Source organism: Copadichromis virginalis, linkage group LG7, assembly GCF_057382275.1.
Source record: "Copadichromis virginalis isolate Kocher_CV1m ecotype Utaka linkage group LG7, C_Virginalis_male_GT1.1, whole genome shotgun sequence".
Lineage (NCBI taxonomy): Eukaryota > Metazoa > Chordata > Actinopteri > Cichliformes > Cichlidae > Copadichromis > Copadichromis virginalis.
In genome coordinates this window covers 48,430,142-48,453,468 of record NC_140624.1, presented here as the reverse complement: position 1 = coordinate 48,453,468, position 23,327 = coordinate 48,430,142, and the positions used below count along the sequence as shown (strand labels likewise).

The 23,327-nt window shown below is 37.9% G+C and overlaps 1 protein-coding gene across 1 annotated transcript in view; it reads left to right on the top strand.

The window, feature by feature from the left end:
- Positions 1–23,327, top strand: part of brinp1 (bone morphogenetic protein/retinoic acid inducible neural-specific 1) — a 120,347-nt gene that overhangs the window by 36,184 nt on the left and 60,836 nt on the right. The gene's annotated exons all lie outside the window — the stretch shown is intronic.

Here is a 23,327-nt window from a genome sequence, read left to right as displayed (position 1 = left end):
CAATTGTGGCATGCCAAACTGCTTAGCAACATATATTGCTTACTCATAAACTTACAAGACTGTGCGAAGTGTATATCTAGAGAAAAGAAGAATAATTACTGCAGGGCAAAACAGGTCACCGATGGGATGTTGAGCTGGGTCAGAGTGGGGGTGCGCGTGACGGTACACATGGAGAACCTGGCAAGTTACCGGCTGTGCAGAGCAGCAGGGGAACTGTAGCTGAACTGAGCAGAGAGTCCAGAGTGTGGAGTACTAATCCTAGGAAATAAAGAGTGAAATCCAGAGCAGAGCAGCCGAATCGGATGGGTTTCAGCCTGATGAGCCTGGCTGAGGAGGGGTGTGGATTGAGCAGTGTGGACAGTGGATGACAGAGATGCAGGTCAGGTAAAGTAGAGGCAGATGTGAATGGTGTGATAAACTTTGACTGCTGTACTTTTACAGTAACTCTGTGATTATTTTTTAAATGTAGGCAATGGCTGGTTCAGTCTGTTTCACAGTGAGCACTTTTTTTTAATTTTAATGTAACTAATACCACCTGTGTCGCAAAAATAATCTTTTAGGTTTTCCATACTGTTCTCCTGCAATAGTGAAATTATTGTGTGATGTTGCGAGCCATTTTTATTAGTAAATTGAAATACAAGTTTTTAACTTTATGATAATCGAAATAATTTATAAAACTGGTAAAATAAAAACCTCCAATGATTTTTTAATCCCCTGATAAATTTGTAAGCATGCTCATTTACAAAAAGTGAACAGTTTCTATTTTTTATTGTAGTTTCATTTCAATTGAGATAGACAGAACATCAACCAAAAACCCAGACAAAACGCTCCATAAACATTATGAATAGATTGGTATGTCATTGAGTGAAGTAAGTATTTGATCCCCTTCAAACCAGACAGATTTCTGGCTCCAACAGATTGGCCGTGTGCCCGTGTGATAAACAGATCACAAAGAATCAGTCAAATACAGATACTCATCATCTTGATTCATAACTCATTATGTCCATAAAAGAAAACCTGTCAACAGATTCAGTTTCTTACATTACAACCTCTCCACCACCAAAGACCAGTCAAAGGATGTCGGAGACAAGACCGTAGACCTGCACATGGCTGTAATGTGCTCAAAGACAGCAAAAAGCTTGTTGAGAATTAGAAATAAAATGACCGTCAATCACCTTCATTCTGGAGCTCCATTCAAGGTCTTGCTTCATGGGGTGAGGATGATCATGAGAATGTGAGAAAGGTGTTGGATTATCCCAGAACTACATAACACATAACACCATAATTAGTTGAAATCTTGCAAAGTCCACAAGGTCCCTCTGCTCAAGAAGGCACATGTACAGGCCTGTCTTATGCTTGCCAGTGAACATCTAAATGATTCAGAAAAGGGCTGGGATAAAATGGTGCAGTCAGATGAAACCAAAACTGAGCTCTTTTGCTTGAACTTGAACCGCCATGTTGGGAGGAAGAGACATGCTTAATTTGACCCAAAGAATACTATCCTTCACAGTCAAGCACAAATGTGGAAACCTTATGCTGTTTTTCTTATAAGGGTATAGGACAACTTTATTGCATTGAGAGGCCAATGGATGGGGCCATCTACCATAAAATCCTGGATGACAAACCTATTTCTCTCAGCCAGAACACAAAAGGAGGGTGTGAAAGCTTGAAGTTGACAAGGGGCAGCCAAAAAGCTAAAGGGAGAGTTTTGAGAGTATCAAAAAGAGGAATGGGCCAAAATCCCTCCTGAGATATGTGCAAACCTGGTGACAAACTATAAGAAATGGCTTACTGCTTTGCTTGCCAGCAAGGGTTTCTCCAAAAAGTACTAAGCTATGTTTTCTTAAAGACCAAATACTTATTTCACTAAATAACGTGCAAATTAATTTATAATTTTTATGTAATGTGCTTTTTCTGGATTTGTGGTTAATATTTTGCCTCTCACTAGTAAAGTGAAACTGCCATAAAAATTGGAGACTGTTCATGTCTTTGTAAGTGGGCAAACTAACAAATTCGGTAGGGGAATAATGAATCATTTTCCCCGTTATATTTAGTCGAATCTTATTCATAATTAGAGAAATATCAGCTCAATTTCTTCAACTTCTTGTTTAACTGCAAAAATATTTAACTGCAAGAGGACATAGGTGCTTGGCAAGCTTGCTTTAAATAGGAATATAACAACTAGTTGGCAGCCAGGTCAAGTCCCCTATTGCAAAGACTTATGTCACAGATGAGCTGGACTCATCGATTGTCTGATAGATCTGTCTGTGTTTATGAATTAGATGGTCATTATTTGCTGCATTTACCCTCAGTTAGACCGCAGCCGTTTGGAGACAAGATGCCTCAGACAAAGGTGACTTAGGCAATCACCTTGCGATCAAAAGCGATCACCCAGAAATTAAGGGTGTTGCATACTTAACCTCGTGGCGAGGGTACAGCGTGGACTAGTTGCCAATCTGTCCCAGGACCTCAGCAATTCCAGCAATTCTGTAAACAACCACTAATTTTTCAAACTCTCACGAATGTTAATATTCTATTTTTATTCTAGTTTGACTGAGCAATTAGGCCCACAAAAATGTGTTATTCACTCGATTAAATTAAACTCATTGCACTGCAGTTCACTTTGATTCAGCCCAGTTCAAATCAGTTCAGTTCAATTAAATATTAATTTTGCACCACTTACTTATTTATGCCCAAATCATAGAGTTTGACATTCATTAGTTGCAACATAATCCATAACATGCAACATACATTCTGTTGCTTTACATCGCCAGCCTCCTCAGTGCTCACACAAAGAAGCAAAAGTACAAAAATCAGATGGCTTAAATCTATCTTTCTCAGAATGATGTGCTTTGATTTCCTAACATCCCCCTACAGTCTGCTAAGTCGGAATTATAGAAAGACTGCAAACAGAGTAAGAGAATCATTTGCCTCATTCTTTGGCAGTTCTTTCACAGACTTGCTTGTCTTGCTTTCCTTCGTCTCACTTGGTAACTTGCCACAGCCCTTGGTCCCCACTGACTTTCACTCCTTGATATTGTCACATGAACGGTAAACAATGCATTTGCATAATGCGTAACTTGACAGAGCAGGATGTTGCACAGAGACATGAATCTCAGAGGCAAAACTTCAGAAGCTGCTTTCCGCAGACACTGTACAGCCGTCGAGTCCTGTCTGTGATGCTGCAGTGATTTATTAAAACAGAGTGTGTGTATGTACGTCAGGTGCTTCTGGGACTATTGGTGGGCCCAGGTGGTTCCTGTTGTTTTTCACACTTAACAAACCATTAGTGGCATCAAATTCAGCCATGATTTCTAGATATCCCCTTCATCATGACAAGTCAATTAAACCTAAAGTATGAAAAAATGATGTGTTTCTCATTAAAACAATCAACTATCCATACCTATACGAGGCATCTGTAAACAATTCAAACTTTGATAGATCTTTTTTATTTCCGTCTGACATTTAAATGATCTTGTGATGCCTATTAGTGTACAAAAATGAGAAATACTTCTAGGCACAGCATATACATTTTGCAAAAAAAAACAACCCCAAAGTATCTAAGAGGAATGCATGAAATTGTTGCCAAAGGTCAAGAGCTTTAAATCATTCCAACCTCGACCTTCAGATAATTTCAGTGATTAGCGCATCTTCAACCAGGAAGGTGGAGTGACATCGACTGATGTAGTGTTTGTTTGGAATGAAATCATACATAGCCTTGGTCCTGCTTGGCACATGATTGCCCAGGCGTGCTCTGCTCTAACAACCAATGAGGACTGAATCGCTTTGTAAATTTCCCCGGGGACTTTCTCTGCCTCAACAATTTAGTGGTGGAAAGTGGTTGAATCAGATTTGCAGAGAGACAAAGCATCCATTCCTTTCGGGTTCACTTATCAAGAGAGATTACCCCGGAGGCACGTGGTGTGGACAATGCCAACCTGATCAGCAACAAACAAATCTCCCCCATCTTTAATAACATGGGCAGTGTGCCTAATTTGAAGGATAAACACGGAATTAGAAGGTTCCAGCCCTGCGTCTAGTGCTCTGAAAAGGTCATTGCCGCTTCAAGGGGAGAGACACACACACCGGAAGGCACCAATTATCTGCTCCCTCTAGACTTATGTGTCTTAAAGAAATTATTGGAGTGTTCTTTGTATGAGTAATTGTCGCCACCCTCTCCCTGCTGATTGCAGTCTTTAAACAGAATCTTACTCTTTGTCATATATATTTCCTTTATTGTATTTTGGTCAAAAAAGCCACTTTAACTGCTGGCTGCATACAGTTTTTTATATCAGAGCTCAGCTGAATAAGGTGTTAGTGGTGAAATTCGATGGCCTGTTTTGCTCACACTAGCATCACTCGTGCTCCTGCTTGTACTCTATTATAGGGTCGAATGTGTTTCAGATGATGCGTGTTCTCTGTCTGGTCTTTGTTCGCAGAGCTCAATCTCAGGTTCTTGCGTGTTTGGGAAAAAAAATCCAATATAAATGCAAATCTGGTAGCCATTAATGCATTTTAAAGGCCTCAAATCAGCATTGCACCGTAATCAAAGAAGCAGGATGAGGGTTGTTATTTAGAATAAAAAATATTTATTAAAATGCATGGCTTTCATAGATTGTACTCTGAAAAGCTGTGCAGGATGAATAGAGAGGTCTGATAGAGCTTCTCTTGTCACTAAGTCAGAGCTCAGCAACCCTCAAAATGTATCCAAGGATCCGATCAAAATCCTGCAATGACCTGCGAAAATATTATGCTAAATTAAATTAAAATCTCATAACAAAAGAAGTTCAATCTTTGGACTTTGATTCAAAAATGTTGAACACAAGTATTATAACTTATTTCACAAAGGAAATTTAGATTTTCTTTGTTGCACTCCTCTGTTGTACTCTGTCTCTATACTGACTTAGTAAAGCCTTTTGAAAAAAACACTATAAAACCCACTTTCACTGTACTTTCGTCCCTTCCAGCCCTGCATCTGTCTCATCATCATCGGTCAAAGCTCTATTTAAGAAATGTCTTGCTCAGTCAGATTGAATCTTAATCAAACTTGCTTTCGGCTGCCTACAAAGTCTGCGCAATACCCTATTGAGTGAGTGTCTAAAGAATTTACAGCTTGTTGGTGGGCACCTAAACCAGTAGTGAGAATGCCTCTGAAGCACATTATCTCCTGTTGTGTGCTACATGTGAAAAGGTCAACTTCAAACAGTGTCCTGACCTGATTTTTTTCGACATTGTCCAAAGTTGTGTGCTTGGGTTCATGTGAAAACATGAAAGTATTTTCCTCTTATTGCAAGTGTTTTTCCTTTGTTCCTTAATTCATGAGATTCTTGACTGTTAAGATAATCCAGCAGTAAAAGCTGCTTGTAAATCTGGACATCTGGACAAACCACCAGCATCTGGTAGACGTAGCAATTCTTCTCTTTTCCTTACCTGTGGCAGCAGGAGCTCAATGGCAATAATTTCCCAGAGATCCTCATGCTTTCCAAGTTGGAAATTTGGTTTGGAGAACTACTTGCGCCAAAGTGTCATAGCTACATGTGTGATTTCCTCACCGAGTCTCATTTCCCTTTTGGCGACTCAGTACACATATTTTGACTGTTCCGAGACAATATTACGTGCTGTGCACTCCAAATGGCATTATTATTTTCCATGCTTTGTTTTTGTTACGGAGCTGCAGCACTCTCATGTTACTGTGGCAATTAGACAAACACACATCTCCACAGTGAGTCTGCAACAACACTTTGACTACAAGGTCGTACAGAAATATGACAAAATTTCCCACTAAAGCATTTGTCCATCATACTGTACGAAACTCTTTCTACAAAAGCAGATAAATAGTTTGAGGAATCTCAGAGAGCTGACTGCTGAGTGAAAAAATGTTATTGAATTATACGAGGTCTAATGTCAGGTCACTAATGGTTTACTAATCCTAGCTAATAACATAAGGATACACATTTAATGATATGAGTAGTTTGGAGCTCAACTGTGTTATCATTAAATATCATGTATTTCACCATACCAAACATAACAACTAAAAAGAATTTGCACTGAGCCATGATCACCATCATAGCTTGTTTTTGTTTGGCTTTTTTCTTCTTTTTTTCAAGTTTATGTTCCCCAGTTTGGCTAGTTTGATTTAGGGTTTTTGCAACCACGATAGGCTTTTATTTAATTAAATTTACCAAGAATACTTCTCAAAGGAAATTTCCTTCATGGTGTTAATTATTCCTAAATGTAATCAGTTTTTAGACGACCACTTGATCAGCACTAAAATGAATAATCTGCTATTCTAATTTGCATGTCCAAACTCATTTTCCTCCGTTTCTAAAATTAAACAGTTCATCAAACAGAAAGCTCTGAATCTCGGACCACACTCCCACCCCTACGTTTTTTTTTCCAATTGCAATATCTTAACATCTGTACATTTTAAAAGGAAAACTTAACTCATACATCAAGAGTGAATATTTAAATGTGCTGATATGTACCTCATTTGTTTTTTAAAAAGATATAAAGGTGTTACATTTGTCCGACTCAGGTTTCGAATTAGTTTGGATGAGCCATCTGTAATTGGATAGAGTGAGCAAAGGAGGATTTGATGTAGTCGGCAGATTTGCTGAGAGAGGCTGCAGAAATGTTTAATTCAGCATGCTGTAGCCAAAGGAAGTGATGGAGGGAGGCAGACGGGAAGTCAGGAAGGATGAAACAGACTGAAGAAAGAGGACAGAGACATTGAGGGTCTGGATTGCCATTAGGCAGGGAGACAGGAAGGTGCTAAAAGTGTGTGATAAAGAAAATGTATATAAGTGTTAGAGACACTGAAGGGGATCCGCTGAGTTCAGTATCAAAACAAGGAAGAGGGGAGCAGACAGGTAAACTGGCAGTGAGGTCATAGTCAAGGTGAGGATGGATGAACACAGACGCACTGGAGTGGTTCAGATGACTCACAAATACCATGAAGCAAAGTGCAGCACTCAAAAAAACAAAAACAAAAAACCCCAACAACAACCAAAGCCTACATTATTAACACATTCTCTGCATCTAATCATGGTTCTACTTAGAAAATGATGGGTTTTTCTTCTGCCAAAATTTTTTAAACTTACATTCACTTAGACACAGATTCTGTGGACCAGGAGAAAATTGCGTAGAGTTTCGGCTATCTCTATTCATCCATGCACTTCTCTACCAATACACGTACACTTCTTTCATGTAACTGCTACTCATTTATTGTTTTTAGCTGTGAGGCAGTGACAGAGACACACTGTGTGCGCAGACAGAATGAATGTAATGAGAAAACATAATAAGATAAATAACAATGCCACCTGCAATATGAAGCAAAAAGAGAGCTTAGTGTTGTTTTTTTTCTGTTAATCAACAATTGAACAGCACTATATTGCACCTTTGCAGTATTATTGTGTACAGTCTGAAGCCGTATGTCACCTGTTCTATTGTATTGTCATTGAGCAGAACACAGTAAAAGTGCATCCAGGTGGCCTCAAGGTTTAAGATGCTGACCATGTAATGGCAATGTCCCCAAGTCCAGCCATGGATTCCACTTGCAAGTCATCTCTCACTTTCTGACAGCTCTCCACAGTTGGCTGCCTACGTTAAAAAAAAAAAAAATCACAGATAAATGCTGTAATGTATATATAAATATTTCACATTTCCTAGTGATGCTTTAGTGATTGAGCAAATTAGATGACTCACAAACATGTTGTCACCAAAAGGATTTTGGCTGCCTTCTCGTGCTTTGGCAGCATACACGAATTCCCATTTGCTGACTGAAGCAGTAACGACTTCCAGCACTTGGATTTCAAGCACTCGTCTCAGCCAATCAGGCAAGCTGAAAATCCAGCACTGCTAAAATCTCTCGAGTTGCCATTATCACTGTTGTGCATCGAATGAGCAATTATTTTCTTTTTAAAACTTCTTTTGAAAAACTTTTACGTGACAGACACACTGGAAGCGTTGTTTACTGTGGGGCACAGAAAATATCAGTTTAACTTTAATCTGTTTTTATTCCCTCTACTCTAATCTGTTTCTTTTATACACACTTGGAAGACACAAACACACACATACACACACAACACAAAGTCATCTTGGGGCTATTGCAATTACAATCACTGGAGTACTGCAGAAACTGGGCGTTGATCTGCATTTTTCAGCTTTATATAGGTTTGGGAAAATCAACAGGAGCTGATCTGGGGAGGGACTTTATGCCACTTTCCTTCTCCAACCTAGTGGTAAAAAGCCCCCGCTGTGGGATGACTTAATTACTGGCTAGGAAGGGATGGTAATTAGAGGAGAAACAGGAGGCTAGAAGAAACTGTCAGGGTTAAGTACTGACTAATTCACTGTGTGGGACGCCTGTGCCCCTCTCCCTTGAGACTGGCAATATAACATCAACAGGCAGCAACAAGCACTGAAGATGAGATAACAGCGCAACCATGCATCGAATGACTGTTTTTCTGATATAGTGATCCACGCTGCCTAGTCACACTAGATGCTCAAAGAAAGCTGTTCACTTTGGTTAATGCAAGTTCCAGGACACAAACTCAGTTTAAAGCACACGGCCCACTAATGGTAAATGGTAAATGGCCTGTATTTATATAGCGCCTTACTAGTCCCTAAGGACCCCAAAGCGCTTTACATATCCAGTCATCCACCCATTCACACACACATTCACACACTGGTGATGGCAAGCTACATTGTAGCCACAGCCACCCTGGGGCGCACTGACAGAGGCGAGGCTGCCGGACACTGGCGCCCTCTGACCACCACCAGTAGGCAACGGGTGAAGTGTCTTGCCCAAGGACACAACGACCGAGACTGTCCAAGCTGGGGCTCGAACCGGCAACCTTCCGATTACAAGGCGAACTCCCAACTCTTGAGCCACGATCGCCCCATAATGCTGGCTGTAAGATTCATAAACTTCATAAACTTAAAGTATTCACCAACTGCATTTTGAAACATTTCATTCGTGTTTTAAGAATTTAAAATCCAATCCCCTTATATGCAACAGAGCAAACATGGATAGCACAATCAAGCTAAGATAGAAATGTTAGTCAAATATAAAGTCTACAAAGAGCCTTCAACATACAGAGAAAAGCTCTAAAGCTCTAATCAAGCAAACTAACAGAAAACATTTGTGTGTACAGAGACAGTAGTTTATTTCTACAGTAGTTTGTTTCTATTGAGTGAACCGGAATTTGACACAGTTAAATAATATTTTGGTATCGTCATTGTATCTTTGCATTTTTCAAATGCTAGAATGAATTCAAGATTATTTGCCATTTATCTTGCAAATAATAGTTCTAATCAACAATAATCGCAGGCAAAATTACTCACTTAACAAACAAGAGATAAATACTGTACGATAAAGTCTGAATATCTGAAATGCACAACCTCAATATGTTCCAGTGCACAGCATCGCCTCTCTAAAACACCTCATCAGAGGTGTCTTTCCTCTGCTACCCCTCTGTCCTGTAGTCAGCACACGGCTTTGGTGTTGTTTTTTTTCCACTGTTTTTTTTGTGACCTACACAAACACAAAAAAGGTTTATTCTCAGCCTTCTGCAGAACATCTGAGTCAGTTCACTTGCAGCAAAACACTGACTCTGTTGGGCTTGTTATCTGGGCTGTCTTAGAAATGTAGCATCACAGGTTTTTCTTATACTGTGTGTTACATGTCTAAAATTATTTTCAAGTGGGCTTTTATTTGCTACCTACTGCAATATTGTGTCAGTTTGCATGGTGATCCAGGGGATACACCACCAGTGGACGCATGTACTCAATTTATTTTTAAAGTAGCCGTTTTGCAAATTAGATTCATGATCATTCAAAGACTGGATATACTGCTGGGAAATGAAACTGTCTGTTTAGATATTGTCAGTACTTAGTCTTTATATTATTTCTTATATTAAAATGCTCCTAATGTTGTAACATTCAGCCTATTTTTTATAATCAGTAGAAAACATAAATACCTTCAGATTTTCTCTGTCGTTTGTAGATAAAACTGTACGCGCTGTTTGTCGTTAGAGAGTCTAAAGATTAAGCTGACCTAAGGGAAATCAGTTAATTTCATGCATTTATTGAGGTGCTGAAGCATCTGTGCACAGGGAAAGCATGCTGTTGTACATATTCTTCACAAATATAAAACCAAAGCCCATTTGCTTTAAAGAATAGGTCTTTTACTAAAATGTGTGTGTAAGGGAAGTTTTAGAAGGAGGACACCAAGTTAGCTAACCTGACAACCTCTGGAAGGTTGTTTTCATCTCTTGGGGCTCACATAGCAAAGGCCTGATAAGTGGGTTTAACAAGTAATGACATGTTTCTCATTTTCAGACTTGAAGCAGTGAAGCAGCAATGATATTAAAGACTACTGACAAGCGCATGCTTGTGACATGATATCTAGCTGAAGTATGATTTCAAAGCGCAGGAGAAAAGTACTTTTAACTGGAGGTCAAGTGTCTAAAAAAGGACACAGAAGGATTAATTCCTGCATGTTGTTATGTCGCTATAAAACCCGTGATCTATTTTGTTTATCTGTTTCCTCCCTTGGTCACAGAATGTTGTTTGTCAACCTACGTGATATAAAATGCTAAATGCTGGTGATATTAATTCAAAGTTATTTTATTTTTAGAGCCGTAATAGTGGCCAAAGTGCTAAAAAAATATCCTGAAACATCTTATTTGCCTCAAAATTCGTCACAGTTTAATTTGCAGTTCTCATAAAGGCAACAGTTTATCACTTGTTTATATCACTGCAAGGCAAAATCTAAACCGTATTCAAATTGGTTTCAAATTCTTCATTCACACGGAAATTACGATGGAATAAGGAAGGTAAATTGCAATATTTTTTTCCAGCAGGTAAAAAGATCATTGGGATTACAGAAATGAATTAGCTTAGTAATTTTATCTATTACACTCTTAACAAATGCAGTCCACAAAAACCATCAACATAATGCTTTTATTTTTTAATTTGAGCTGTGACTGACAGTTAATATGGGGTCAGCTGAGTTCAGCAGTAAATGGATATGATACAGTAAGCGACATCTAACAATACCAGCTGATTCTTTTTACTGCATGAATGTTTTGACCTTTGAAGGTTTTCATTACGTGTAGAGTGGGGGGGGAATTTTTGTCACTGTTTACAGGATAGAGCAGATGATGAAGTGTTTTATTATCTGCATACAAAGGGACTTTATATGTCAGGTGGATACATATGCAAACAAAGGATAGCAATCTAGAAAATGTGTTTATAAGACTATGAAGATATTTAGAGATTCTATATGGCTTTCATTTCTGTGCAAGCGCTCTCTCTCATCCAGTTGTATGCTGCGTGAGCTAGTAATAATTTCCATTTCTTCCCTGCCCACACATTGAGACTAGTTCATCAGCAGTACTTCTCACATTACACAGTTAATTAGATTCAAACGCATGCTCATGTCACTCACCCATGCGTTCGCTTCTGGCACAATGTCCCATCAAATTCTTGAGATTAAAGCGAATTAAGAGATTGTTTTTGATTAGATCAATTTTCATTTCATTGCCTCATCACAATTACAAAGTGTACTAACAAAGCTATTATACCAGCAATCATATTCCATTTAGACAATCATGTTCCATTTGCTGATATGCTCTAATTAATAGTTATTAACAGAGAAGCTTACATGTGAATACAGAGATGGAATTTAGGTATTATGGCATAGCCCTCGAAAGCTTGTATTTATTTATTTATTTATTTTTGTCTTTCAGTAAATAAAGAGTATGATTTCATAGCTTTGAAACTTATTTCTATGAAAAAACAACTAAAAATAACTTTTGTATACATTCTCACTATGCTGCCACTGAGCAGACTTCATTGCATTAACTGTTATTGTGGTCACAAGTTAATTCAATTTATAGTTTTTATTTCCCCCTTACTTTGACCCAAACTATTGAGATTCTTTTCTAGGGTCAGCCCATTATTCTGCAGACGCCGAAGTGAATAAAATCATGACAGAGTCAAATGATTTTCTGAGAGGCTTTATTCCAACAGCCGCACATTCACTGGAAAGAATGGATGAAAAATCATTTCCACAATCATACAAGAATGATTGAGGAAAAACACATGTATTTCATTATCCTCCCTTTCTCTGACTTTTCTGTGCAGATTACTGCTGATTTTGCTTTAGAAAAAAGAAAAAAATAACAGTGAAACTGAATTATGTTAGCTCGAGCAAAATCTACCCGAAGAAATAAAAAAATCTAATACTGCATGGGTGTTGCTCTCGCACATCACAGCTGATATAATTTTATAATTTAAATAATTTTATAATTTTCTTTCACAACTAATTATGTACTTTTTCATCTCACTGTCAAATACCAGTCAAATACAAACATTTCACACAGATGACTTCCACAGGAACACGCATGATGTTGCATCTTGAAGCACTCCTCTTTTGGAGACTGAGAATTTTTGGTTTTATTTTACCAAAACATATTCAACCTGCAGTACAATAATTATGGACCGAATGCAGTAAGCTGACTGGACATCGACTCCTAGCATAGGAGGGAAATGAGCCAAAGCGTTCTTCAAAAGCAATTCAAAACTTTGCAAGGTCGCTAAGTGGGCTATTCCACAGGAGTTAAGTACTTGAAGTATTTAATTTAACATGACTGAGCATGCAATCAACATGCATTTGACTTACAGGACTAAAAACTACAGAAAAACCTGACAGCTGACAGCAAAAGCATTGTGGGTATCTCCTCTGGTTCTAGAGTTCGGGCAGGTTATACCTGCAAAGGATGCTTGACAAAGTATTAAAAAACTGAGAACTGTATTTATGCTTATGTTAATTTGTTCCAATTGTATTTGAATTGGAACTAAGGGACTGTGCATAAAAAAGGACTTTAATTCCCCTATAATTAATGCAATATTCAAATTAATGCTGAGAGTCTGCTGTACTACTCCTAACTGTAACTAGGATATGTAATAACAGAAATTGTGACTAAAATGTCTAAAGAATCTAAAATAATATGTGGACCTAGCTGTATGCATATACTACTGTGGCTTTTTGGTCTAAAACAAAATTACTGTTATTCAGTTAGGATAGCAACAAATTACAACTACTTTAATACTTTTAAAAATAATAATACTTTTTGTATTCAAAACCATAATTACAATACAGCAATAATGTTTTAGAGCTGCACTACAGTACACCACAACCAGTGAGAGGGCATATACATTCATAGAATAGTACATACGTACATTTGGATTATCAGGCATTGTAACTACCCTAAGAGAAGGGAGAAGACTGACAGTTAATTTTAATTGGTTCACTTTTAACACCTAATTGTATCTAAATCTATCTGCAAGGAAAAGTCTCTTGGGTTTTTTATATGAACTCTCTGATGGTATACCACTATTTCTGTATAACTCCTCCAATTTCCCCACACTATTTACTCTATTAAAAAAGAAGGGAAAAATCCAGCCTATGCCTGTACTGAAGAGTAAATAAATAAATCAAGAACAAGCAAACAGCTCTGCATAGTCCTTCACTGTGCACTGGAGCATAGGATTAAGATTTTGTCTATTCTGAATAATTCTCAGTGGTTGAAATTCATGCAGGACTTCAATTGTATCTCTGTCTATTTGATTTATTGCCAAGCTTTGCCTCTTTATTATCGGTAATATCTCCCTACCCCTTCCTCTGCCTCCTTTTTCCCGTATATTCTGTCAAAATGCTACATAATACTTTGGCATCATTGCCCATCAGGGAGCGGAAACATGGAAATCTGAGTTAATGCACTGCTGATGATTAGTGTATTTTGTACCCTAGTTTAGCTGGATCATATAGATAAAACCTATTAGGCACTTCATCTGTCAGAACATTAAACTGTTAAGACATGATTTTGCTTGTCCATTAGTTATCCCACAATTTAAAGACATAGGTTCAGAATGGTAACAGTGTTATACTTTATGGCCGATCTGTTCGGCAGTTCATGTAGGTCTGACCCTGGGACTGCTGGCACAAGTGGCCGATGAGAGCATTGTAAGCACAAAGATTTAGTGAAGTACAGTAAAGAGGCTAGCTTAATGGAGTTAGCCTCTTAGCAAATTCATAACAGAGAAAGGGACAGACAGGTTTGGGTGATAACAACCCTGGTGTCCAACCTTTTAGAGGTCAAACGCCAACAATATCAACTCTAAAGTATGGATCACTGGTTAATCACATGAACTAGACGAATTAAATAAGCCGCAAGCTGTAACTCATGAAAGCCTCTTGTTCATAGCTTCGACAAGTGGTCTTCAAAGAAGACAGTCTCTGAAATATGGACATTCATAAGGCCTGCTGGGCCACATATTGGTCTAGATGTAATAACATTTATCCTATATCACTGAAAAGATATCATATCTGAGTGGATGTGATCATGCAGCACTGTTACTGTGTGAGAACACCACGTACAGAATAAAAGAGAATAAGTCAATACTGTGTGGGAAGACAGAATCGCTTCACAAAGTCATTCATGGGGGAATTTCCATTATTGGATCAAAGTCTCCCCCCGTCCTAGCACTTTGCCAGCATTTTCTGTTGAGCCCTCATGGTGCACCACTATCACTCAGCTGAGCATGGCTCTGTAAAGACAGTGTGGCAAAGATTCAATCAACAATGTCTCAGGAATGTTTAATGGGCGTAAAAAAAAACAGCGTAGAATGCTATAAAACAAAGTCCCAGTGTGTAGGACAATTTACTCATTAATTTTAATAAGCATTATTCCACTCTCAGTCATTTGGCTCATACTACCAAAACCCCATCATTTAAAAAAAAAAAAAAAGCTACATCAATCATATGGGGTTTGCTTTCTGTTCAGAGTAAGTGTAAACAGGTAAATACATTGCAAGACGTGATAAGATTTCTCACTTGTGTCTCATCACTCTTAATTATACAAAATTCAAAACGACCCGCCTATGTCAGAGCCTCCTTTTACTGGGAGCACAGATCACTGCTATTTGTGTTGGTGTTCTGTTTTTCATTTAATGGTTGTTTTGATAGCTCATTATCAGCACAGGAGCTCATTTGCATAAACACTGTATTTTTAAAAGTAGTTGTTAAATTCTCATGTAAAACAGTAAGTATGCATGCCTTCCAATCCTCAGGAAGCATCTCTTTTTAACATGCAAAAGTATCTTGATATAACTTGACTCGAGTTAGACTTTAAGGTCAGTGATTTGATAGACAGCAGTTAATACCTTTGCTTTGATTGGCTGTTAGAAATAGTCTGTTACCCCTTGGAGTGATTTGTTTTTATAGCAGTGAATTAGACCTAAGTAGGTAATTCAAAATAACGTATCATTTTCAACTGCAAATATGAAGTCATCCCTGACAAACAAAGTAGTGCAACAAACGGCTGAAATTGAAAGGTTCACCCTTTATCAAAGCTTGAAAACAGTCTGTTCCTTCTCACATCAGAAGGAAGAAGAACTTGTACAAAACTGCATCAGCAGCCCCAAAATCACACACCTCATTCATGTTGTGTGCGACAGGTACAAAGAAAACAAGTGAATTCTTAAAGGGAGAGAGCCCTCTTCAGTTACGTGTTAAAATAACATTTTTCTGATGTCTACTGATTCTGCTGATCGTTGCACTCATCAGTAACTTCTGACATCAGTGACATTTTCCAGTGCCTATTGCATTACTTTCATGTTCACATCTGAACACTGGATGACAATTATTCATCGTGCAAACACATTTGAATTTCTTTTTTTTTTGGTAACCATTCCAGCATGTATCACAAGGCTATAGATAACAATAGCAAAGCAACTGACTCACCAGATGTGAAACAAAGCAGCGTGTTAAAGGTGATGTGAGAAACTAGAAACAAGTCCAGAATAAATGTGAGAGGAGGAAATTGCTGTCTGTGGAGGCTTTCAGTAGATATTACAGCAGAGGCAAAGGAGCAAAAGGATTTACAAAATCATGTAAATCTGTATATATATGCAGTCACCAGCCACTTTGCTACGTAAACTTGTTCAATGCAAGTATCTAATTAGCCAATAACCATTTAGACATGTAGACATGGTTGATATGCCCTGCTGAAAAAATACTCATCTGATAGGATTTTCTCACACAAACAAATCTACAACGGTCAGAAAAACAGAAAATACCCAGTGAGCTGCAGTTCTGTGGGCAGTAATTTCTGTTGATGCTATAGGTAAATGTAGAATGAGTAGATTGGTTCTAGCTGATACGAAGGGAAAAGTAATTCAAATAACTATTTGTTACAGCCAGGGTATGCAGAAGAGCATCTCTGAATACACAACAAATCAAACCTGGAAGCAAATGAGCTACAGCCACACTACGCATCACTCCTGTCTTCTTAGGAACATGAAAATGAGGCTACAATTCATTCGTACTTATCGAAATTAGACAATGGAAGGTTGCAAATCTTTTGCCTGGTCTGATGTGTCTTGATTTGTGCTGCAACATTTAGATGGCAGGGTCAACATGAAAAAATGGACCCCATCAATTGATCCTATCTCGTCACAATAATTCAGGATGCTGGTGGTGGTATATGGTGCTCGTGATATTTTCCTCTCCATTTTGTGCTCTTTAATACTAAGCATTGTTTAAACACCATAGTATTGTTGTTGACCATGGCCATCCTTTTACGACCACAGCATAACCATCTCCTTATGGTTGTTTTCGTGGGGTGAACACAGCATACTACAAAGCTCAAATAATCTCTACCTGGTTTCTGGAACGTGACAGTGAATTAACAGTATTCAAATGGCTTCTGTAATCACAAAAACTCAATCTAATAGAGCATATTTGTGTTGTGGTGCAATAGGAGATTTGCATTATGAATCTGCAGCACCTGCGTGATGCTTTCCAGCACTTTGTTCACTGTATACCACAAATTTAGGTATATCTGGAGCCAAGAGGAGATCCAACCTGGTATTAGGAAAGTGTACCTATAAAGTGGCTGCTGAGTGTAACTTAACAACATTTAGAATACTTTTGTAAAATAAGGAGTTTTTTGTAGACATGTTGGACTGATTTCTAAATATTCGGAACTCAACAGAATATTTGTTCTATTATTGAGCATATTTGAATAATTACTAAAGATGATTTCAAATGTCTCATTATTCAAACAAATGCTGATATCTGTCATCTACATTGTACCCTTTAAGAATATCAGACAGACTCAGATTGAAGCATCTTTCATGCAGTGATTATTGCTGTTTAATTGCAGCATCAAAGCACTCTAAATATTACATTTTCAAAACAAAATAGACGTGTACTAAATGACACACGTCTTTGATAGAAAGACTTACTACAAATAGAGCTACTGCTAATTTATGATGTAATTCAGTACAATAACCTCAAAAAGCAGCTACAGAAATTACAAAGGGTTGAATCATCACCTCTCTGACATACTCTGCTGAAAAATCACCATTATAAGCTTCACAACTGTAAACGCTGTATGGATGTACAGGACACTGATTCTCCTTGCTCTCTCATCTGTGTCATATTTGAGGGATTATCACAGCAATGCGTTCTTCTGAAAGTACTGATGAAAGACATTCGAGGTATTCCCAGACCTGCACTTTGAGATTCAATTCAATTTCATTTTTTCTGTCTTTTACAAGGTTTGAAATAAAGCCTTAGTTCAGTGACTGTAAGTATCTAACAAATGCAATAAAGTAAAATCTGTTAACACATTTTTAAGTTAAAAAAAAAAGGTTACCTCATATTTCAAGCAACAATATACATCAAACACAACCAAACACATTAACAGTGCTGTTAAATATACTTTGCTGTAAAATTGTAGTTTTTTAACATCGTAAACACCAATTTAATTACAATTTTCTGATCTGGCACTAACCAGTGTGACTTAATGTGCTAAAAATGTCCTTATTAAACTGGTTGCTTATGTTATAAAGCTTTTATTTCTTAAAGCCCAGAGAACACAAAGTATCAAAAAGAAAAGAAAAAAATAACAGTCACGCTGTCTCTTGTTTGCTCATAATTTCTGGTTGAAAGTTAAAAATGAAAGTGATATTAGGCTTAATGGCTTCACTGTTGAAGAGGAGAGGAGAAAAGAGTGGGAAAGTGCTTGTAGACAAAGACAACTTCCAAAAGACCTGCAGTTACGTTCTCGACACTTCTCTTCCAAAACATCTGATGCATTTAGTCCACTAAAAGAGCTCAAACGCTGCTCACGACAGGCAGCAACTAAACCAACACTGTGCCTAAAATTGTCAAAAAACTCTAAGCACTCTCGGGGGGAGTAATTGAAAATCACATGAAACATGAAAGACAGAAAATATTAGTTGATGTTCTGCAAACAGTAGACTGCCAGTTGGTGTTTGTGAAAGTGCACCAACGATCATGGTAACATGAAGAACCTGACAATCTGCCAGTTTAGTCAGCTCAGCAATCTGTATGTAAATGTACTCTTGAGATGACTACAGACATGTCAGATGCCATACAATTGCCAGGTGATTTGCATTAAGTGGTAATTATGGACCATGGTTACACATGTGAACATGAAACTGAGTTGGATAAAACAGTAGAGCAGACTTCCAATCCTAGGATATGGCAAATGGTCTTCTCACTCTACTCTGAGTAGGACCACAACAGTGAGTGAAGTCAGAGTGAAACTGACTTTTGGCAGTTTTCTTTAGCAATATCCATCCGTTTCTGTTGTAACATAAATCTCTAAACAATAGTGTTTGTATTTGTGTTGTTGTAGGCCTGCATTCTCCCAATCATGAAGACTGATGAGATCAACCCATAAAACATCACAATTGTGGCAAATCTGCCTAAAAATTCTTCTTCATCATAATGCAAAAGACATCTATAAACACAAAACAAAAGCTGTGGCATGTTTCTCTTCCATTAAAAAAAATGTATTTTATAAAGTAGCCTAATAGGGGGCAGGGATAGCTCAGTAGGTAGAGTGGTGGCCCCATGATCGGAAGGTCGGGGGTTCGACTCCACTGAACGGCTACCCTGAGGTACCCCTGAGCAAGGTACCGTCCCTACACACTGCTCCCCGGGCGCTGCACTGGTGGCTGCCCACTGCTTCACTGGGTGAATGGGTTAAATGCAGAGGAACTATTTCCCTATGGGGACTAACAAGCTCACTTTACACTTTTACACTTAATGTAACGGTGGCGGATGCTAACGTCTGGAATTCCTCATTAGTGGAATACATAAAATAATCCATATGGTGCCACAAACAACTTTTTCCATCAAACAACAAACCCAGTCACTTTCTGAAACACAGAGGAACAGTTTCCAAACAGACTTCCAAGATTTTGCCCTGTTATTGCCTACTTGCATTAGCGATCATCTTCATTTTTTCGTTGTTCTCATTGTTATGATCTGGTTCAAATTGAAAAGGTTAAACAGAATGCATACTTATCTAACTGTAGGGTCAAGAAATTGGGGGCATTGCAACCATTTGACATACCAGCAACGTAAACAGCCACAGCTGCCTATGAATTATTTATATTTCATTTTAATTGGTGACATTAGTCTGAATATAATAGGCTTTACATATCTACGTGGGCAGGGTTCTTTTAAACACCACACTACTCTCAGTTGCAACTGTTAAACATCTATAGCCAGTCAAAAATAATATTCTGGCCTCTTTTTATCGTTGCAGTTTAAATCACGTTTGTCAAATGCTGAGGGCCATAGTGCTAGGAGGGCAAAGGGAAAGAGGAAGCGCGGCATGACAAGCTCTGTGTTTCACTGACAGTCCTACTTTTTGTTGTGTTTTTTCCATGTCATTTATGAGGCACCAAAGAACATTTTGTGTATGGGCCTTGCCAGTTTCCCACTCAATTAGTTAGATATTTTCAACAAAGATGTGTCTCTCTTTATTCTTTGCTTCCACACTTCTACTTTGAATGTCTGTCATGCTCTCTCAAGGTTTTTTAATCTGGGCTACAGCATCAAAATCAGCTAAGTGCCTGTGGTGACACACTGTATGATGGTCTTTTCCTGCCCCTGCGAGAGCTTTAGGAAATATTCAGTGGATGTCAATACAGCCCCCAACTCTAATTGAAGCAGACGACATGCTGCCTGGAACTTGTTATGACATGCCATATTCTCACTTTCCACCACTATGTTTTCAGGGTGCATCATAATAGTCATACCACTAATAGTCATTCAAAACATATAAATACTATGTTAACAATTACAGTAAGCACTGCAAATAAATCTTACATATAAAAGCGTTGTTGTGAAGCCCAACATGCATTGATTTGTAACAATTTAGCCAGGTTTATCATCTTGAAGCACCAGGTTGAAACAAAAATAGGTCTTGCTTGCAAATTTTTGTTCATTTTGGTTGTGAGTTATGGTAGCGACCTGACCTCTTTTTTTCTAAAACAACAACACAGGCTGATAATTTCACAGCTGTCTATGTATAGGATAGTTTTGCTGAATTTTGTGGTGTCATTCCATTTTGTAGAGGCTTTATTCATGGCATTTAGTATTGAATTCACAAAGATCAAATGTTAAATGTACCACCTGATGAATTAAACAATATTTAAATATCTCCTGGAAACTGCAAGTTGGGCAAAAACAGGACACAGAAATGCAGCTGCAACATTGTTCTTACCAATCTCTCTCTCCATATGGACAAAACCATTTTTTTAATATTTCTGTAAACATTATAGAACATTTAAATGTTTTTTTTAACAAATAAAAATACAATACACTTTCCTTTTACTGTTTCACAATAAAATCAACTGTGTTCCAGTTGAACACCTTGACTGGATTAACTTGCCTCTGTAGGTGAGAGCTAGAAAAGTCAACTTTTCAGAAAAATGGCAGTGAAATAGCACCAATTTTACAGGGAAAAAAGCCATCAGTTATAAAGTTTAATCAGTTGTTTGATTGGTTTGAATTGGTTACTATTAGTTTATGTGAACATATTTCAGGTTGACCATAGACCAAACATATGAGAAATTAATATTTTCTTTAGCAAGCAGATATAATTGAACTGACAGAAATTATGACTGTTGCTGGACGAAATGTATTCATTCATTAATTCATTCAGTTAAATTTTTACTCTAATTCTGTGTAAATCTGTTGCACATTATATTTCCCATCCAGTTGATCATTAAATGATGGTTTTCATGTCTGTGTGCAGTCTCTATACCTTGGCTGTAGCAAGGACAGACTATATTACAGACAGAACATACTGGACATATCAATATTTCAGGCAAGAAACCCAAACAAATCAATGCTACTTGTGCAACCTTTGGGTATCCTTTTCTTGCCTCAATGTATGCTTTTATTTACTCAAAATATTGGACTTATAGTTTCATTCAATCTAAGTGTTATTACATAGATTAAGTATTTATTTGTGGATGTCCACATTATCCCTTATATTTTATCCTTTATTTCATACAGCCAGACATAATCTACCCAACCTCCCAAATGAGTTACTTAAACACCATAAAGCAATAATCACATATATCCCTGTCTTCCTTCCATGCAGCTACGATACCATTTATCTCCTCTTAACTTTCTTTGATAGGTCATTAAACCCGGTCTTGGAGCTGTGAAACAAAGCACTGAATCATGTCATGCTGTAGGTTCCATCTTCTGGCATTTCTTATCTGGGGCAGAAAGGCTGAAGCATATATGGCTGCCTTATATAGTTTTATATTAAAATGGATAGTGACCAAACTATGAGAGACATTCTGTGACAATCAACTGACATCTATGACAGAGAGAAAGAAACGAATAACAGGCACATTGAGCGAGCCTGGCAGGCAGTGGAGAGAGATCAAATTTGGTACCACAGTTGCATAACTACAAATAAAATCTTGCAGTTATTTCAGCTTAAAAGTTTGCTCTAGATTTGAGGTACAGCAACGTGTACCCCTTAAAGAGCTAAGTCATGGAACAAGAGTGGAAGCTGAATCAGCATGTACTAGCTTGAGTGGTGTGTCCTGTCCTGCCAGATGAGCACTTGTGTCTTTGCTGCGTAAAGGAATTGCAAAGTTCATGAGAAAGACTTCTGCAAATCAGCAGCAAAGACCTCTATTTATTTATTTTCTGGCTTTAAGACAATGCATAAACATATATGGTTAGCAATGCTTTTCAATTTGTTTGAAGCGTTCAAAATGTATAAAAAAAATGTGCCCTGTGAGGACACTGTCAAGATATTACCTGTGAAATGTCTGGTACATTACGAATTACATAACATAACAGTCCACTGGCAGAAAAGAAATTGAACTTTAAATGCTAATAAGTGCTGAACAGAGTAGTAAAAATTGCTTCCATCAAGCCAGACACATTGCTGACTACATGTCAGAAAAATCAAACTAAGTGACCGATCAATTGGAGTGGGCCCACGTATTCAGGAGGAAAGCTTGTGATTAGGCTATTATAAAGCGTTCTTGAGTAATTTTTATTCATAGCACTTAATTTTTAACTGAACATTCAACAATGCATTTTTCAAATGTGATAACAAAGCAGTATACTATCGTATTCAATCTAAAAAAAAAACAAAAAAAACCCCCAAAAAAACAAAGGCAACATTTTGACATTATTTTACACACACCTGCCATATCTGCATGTTTCAAAAACCTGGGTTCCTAATATCAAGCTTGTAATACTTTACTTTCTAAGGACAGTTTCTGCCATTTAGTTCAGTTCAATTCTTCAGTTCTAAGAGCAATTGGTGGAGAATCCATGATTTTTAAGTCCTATGGGAATGTCCCCAAGGGGGTCGTGGACCCCCTATTGATCCTCTACCTAATCACACGAGCCAAGGTGTGAAAACGGGCGTGGGTCACAATCAGCCAAGGCTTCCGATGAACCCACAGTGAAAACCTAGCCTCCCACCCTATCATGTGATTTCCTTAGGTCAAATGGTCCAGGATGTGAGTGGGCGTTAAAGCGTCTGGGAGTTAAGGCCAAATCTCTTTCCAAGGTGCTTAGACTACGATGACCTGGATGCCTGAGAACCTTCACAGACATGTAGGACCCAAGAGGTTTTTAGTTTGTCTGTTTTTTAATTTTTTTAAAAAAAAGCTTAGTCATTAGGATCTCGTGAAATTTGGTAATGACCAAATGAGGTGACATTAGTTTTCCCTGCAGGGACTTGGTCTCCAAGATCCAGTGAGAAAACTGGAAATCCTCATGGGTTTAGGAACAGGTGGAGGCACTGGGACCAAACGTGGCCTCATTAAACGTATATTTTCCACCAGAGAGAGAAGCTGGATGTCAGACCAATCAAATTATCACGTGGTTTTTAAATAATCTAAGATGGAGTATATGACAAACAAAATCGGTGGCAGAGCTGCTGTTTCTC